General features: G+C 63.2%; 1 protein-coding gene and 1 long non-coding RNA gene across 7 annotated transcripts in view; one reads left to right on the top strand and one right to left on the bottom strand.

Annotated features, from left to right (window-relative positions):
• The window catches only part of SLC67A1 (solute carrier family 67 member 1), a 24,522-nt gene that overhangs the window by 10,027 nt on the left and 10,653 nt on the right, over window positions 1-3,842 (bottom strand). The window lies entirely within an intron of this gene.
• LOC120584696 (uncharacterized) overlaps window positions 1,896-3,842 on the top strand; it is a 5,274-nt gene continuing 3,327 nt past the window's right edge. Inside the window, exon 1 of the long non-coding RNA XR_005648095.1 lies at window positions 1,896-2,054. This is a non-coding gene — a long non-coding RNA (uncharacterized LOC120584696). The remainder of the gene's footprint in view (window positions 2,055-3,842) is intronic.

The following is a 3,842-nucleotide window of genomic DNA, read 5'->3' as shown; positions in this document are numbered from 1 at the left end:
CACACCACCTGCCTGCACACGCACACCCACACATATGCACGCCTGTGCACACCCACTCACACGCACACCCACATGCACACACACACCGTATACACACGCACGCACATCCAAGCCCCCTGGCGAACCTCATGGAAAGGTCGAACCAGGGAGGCCGGCGGGGACCGGAGCCTCCACCGCCCCTCGTTTCCTGGGCTGGGACCTGCCCCGGCTCACACAGCGGGTCCGTGTGGAGCTGGCGCTGTCCGCCCACGTGTGCCGCTGACCTGCCTGTCTCCCATGGGCCGGTCTCCGCCCCGCTTCCCCCAACGCCCACTGCCCAGGAGGCTGCTTACTCCGGCTTTCTGACCTCGGGGGGCCCAAACAGACGGGTGAGAGAGGGCGCGGGCCCCGCAGCCCCGCCTCTGGCCGGCAGGAACCGGTCCATGACGTGAGCAGGGACCCATCAGGCGGCTGGCCCCAGGGAGAAGGGCTCTTTCTTCATGAGTCTGGCCTCAGAGGTCCCCACGTCACCGCTCAGGGCCAGAGGACAGACCCTGCTTTCTCTGCAGTTGCTCCGGAAACATGGAGGGTCAGAGGCAGCCATTTAGATGGCTATGTTGGGAGGCTGGTGGCAAGTGAGGGGCGGGTGGCAGGGAGCCAGGCCACTTCTCCTGGGATCCCGCCTGTCCCCCGCATGGCGGCCGGTGAACTGAAGCAGCACAGGGACCCTGCGGGGCGCCGGGAGAGGGTAGGCATTGTCCTCTGCACTCGGAGCTGTCTGTAACTCCCCCAGGACACAGTGCCAGAGGGCAGAAGGGGGAAGGGAGAGGCGGCCTCGGGCCTGGGCCCTGCGTGGAGGGTCTTTGTGGCTGGAGCGTCCTCCAGCTGCGAGCCCACGCATGGGTGGCCATGCCTGGGGCCTTCTCTTCAACGCGCACCCAGAGTCAGGTCCCTCTGTGGGGGGCCAAGGGCAGAAGGCTCCGGGGCTCACTGGATTTACAAACGAGCGACGGCCACGAGAGCAGACACCACTGAATGTCCTTGTCCACACTCCTGGATGGACAGGAGGCTGGACGGACAAACTCACGGACGCCGGGAAAGGGCGGCCGAGTCCCGTCCTGCCCTTCTCTGTGGCTACCTGGATGGGTGACCTCCTTTCTTCAGATACGAACGAGGGCTGAACTCACAGGTGCCACCCTCCCAGGACACTCTGTCCCCACCTCTAAAGCTGCACCAGTCCCTGGGGCCTGCTCACTGTCCTGGAGCCCAGCCCACGGGCCACGGTTCCTCAGGGCTGGTGGCCAGCGCTGGACAAACCACAGCGGCCGCAGTCGGCCCACGTGACCCTGTCGGAAGGGCAGGGCCTGGCCATCTGTCCACCCCATGCGGTCTCTGTGTCCTCTCTGCCTGGCCCCATCCAGTGCCAAGGTAACCACGACTGATGGGGGTGGAGCTGCCCCCTCCACCTGTTCCAAGGCTCTGAGAGGTGACACTATGTTGCCAAGGTCCCCTGGCCTGGCCGAAGGCTATGCAGCCCTCTCTTGTCCAACCTGGGGGACAGGCTGGAGTTGGCTGGGACCCAGCTTCACACGATGTCAGGACGAGGGGTCCTAGAGTGTCACAGGACATCTAACCTGGGGCACAGGGCAGAGAAGTCACCCTGCCCCACCCGACCCACACCCCAGAACACTTGGCTGGGACCAGGGACTGGAACCCTACCCGCTGGCGTGGGATTCTCATGGGGCCTCCCTCTGGCTTCCGGGTCCCAAAAAACGGCCCTAAAGCCATGTCCGGTCTCACCTTTTGCAGCCCTCTGTGTCCCTGAAGCACCTGAGCACTCCACTCCTGACGACACAGGCCTCTGAGCAAGCCGAGCCGCGTCCTGCTCAGGCCCTGTGCCTGGCACACTGCCCGAGCCTGAGCCTGCCCCTCCTTCAACGGCTGACTTCTCACTCAGGTCTCCGCTGAGGTGCCAGCCCCATGAGTTCTGGCCCTTCGCGCCCTGTCTGGTGCCTCCTAGCGCCTGGAACACCCAGGCTGTGTGTGCAGCGTCTGAGCATCTCCCCGACTGACTGGTGAGTCACTCCTGTCTCCTGCCCCAGAGCCGCTCAGGGCAGCCTCGGTGCCTACTCATTAACCCACAGAGAAAGCTGCTGTGTCACCGGGGGGAAGCCATCTCTCAGTAGGACAAGGGTTCCCCATGCTGTTGCCCAGACCAAGGCCTGTGTTGCCGGCCTCCTGACCCAAAGCGCAGTGGGTGCCAGCCGAGGCACCGAGGACCCATGGGCGCAGCTTGTGCTGGGCTCAGAGCCGGGCCATGCACCAGCCCGTTAGTGTTCAGGGGCCAGCAGCTGGCACTGACGCTCAGCTTCGCCTGACCTCCAGGTGGTCTGTGGCTGGATGCTCCCCCAGCCAAGCGCTCAATTCTCCCAGGCCCATACAAGTGGCCGCCTTGTGGGCATCTGTCCAAATTCCAACCACTGCCAGGGGACAGAACCCGTGGAGCCTAGGTGGCGGGTCCAACTGTTGCCACGACTCGCAAGAACCACGCCGGGCTGGCCCTGGCCTGGCCTCGACATCCATCCCAGAGCCGAAGGAGTCCGCCAGCCCTGACGGGGGTGCCCTGCCTGCTCTGAGCCAAGATCTGCTCATCTGCAGCCCCGCCCTGTCTGCCTCTGGCTGGGCCCTCCTGACATCTGGCTCAAGCCCCAGGGGTGTGTGCCTTTGACCGGCTAGCACAGTCCACCCCTAGACACACGGCTCTCTTGGGGGGCAGAGTGTGATAGAGGTGTCTCCAGGCTCTGAGGTGCTGGGCTGGTGGCCGTGAGTCACAGAGTCGCCCCCCGCCACCCGCTAAGTGAGTCAGGGCCCAGGTCAGGCCTCCCAGCCCAGAGCTCCAGGCCGAGCCCAAACCAGTTATACTAGGGCCTGTCTCATGCCCATGCTGCCAAGGCCACTTACTCCCTCCACCTGTTCCCCAGTGCGAGGGACGGTTTACGGCTAGGGGTGGGGGAGGGCAGGGAGGCCGGGCAGGGAGACAGGGCATGCGCCCTTGCTCTGGGGCATGGGGGTCCGGGAGCCCACGTGCGCTGGGCCTTAGACAAGGACTGGGAGCTCCATGGGGAATCCCTGCCCTCTCTGGGGCCTCAGTTTCCCCACCCATCAAAGGAAATCCCAAGGACATAAAGTGCCTTAGATCTTAGGCTAAGAGAGGGAAGCTAATGCAGCCTTCGGGAAGGTGAGGGCCGGGGAGGAGGCGGGCTCGGGAGCTGCTGGGAGGGAGGGAAAAGTGGTATCTTCTAGGTCAGCAGCTCTGCTGGAGAAAATGCCTGTGATGAATGGAGGGGCCGTGGAGCGGGGCTGGCAGGGAGCCAGCACATGTGTGCGCGCGTGTATGTGCATGTGTGCGTGTGCATGTGTGCATGCTGTGTGTGCATGCATGCATGTGCATGAGTGTGCATGAGAGTGTGCGCATGCACACGTGCGCATGAGTGTGTGAGTGTGTGCATGCATGTGAGAGCACACACATGCATGTGTGTGAGTGTGTGCATGCATGCATGTGTGCACACATGTGTATGCAAGAGTGCAAGCAATGCGCATGCAAGTGTGCGTGCATGTGTGCGTACATGTGTGAGTGCATGCATGCATGTGAGTGTGTGCATGTATGACTGTGTGCATGTGCACATGGATGTGTGCGCACATGTGTGCATGCATGCATGCATGCTTGTGTGCGAGTGCGTGCATGCATGCAGGTGTGCGTGTGTGCATGCGCACATGCATAACTGCAAGCGTGTGCACGCATGTGCGTGCGCATGTGTGCGTGCATGAGTGAGTGTGTGCATGCATGAGTGTGTGCATGTGTG

This window comes from Pteropus medius, unplaced genomic scaffold (assembly GCF_902729225.1).
Source record: "Pteropus medius unplaced genomic scaffold, Ma_sr-lr_union100, whole genome shotgun sequence".
Lineage (NCBI taxonomy): Eukaryota > Metazoa > Chordata > Mammalia > Chiroptera > Pteropodidae > Pteropus > Pteropus medius.
The sequence above is the reverse complement of the archived record's forward strand: the minus strand, read 5'-3'. Positions and strand labels throughout refer to the sequence as shown.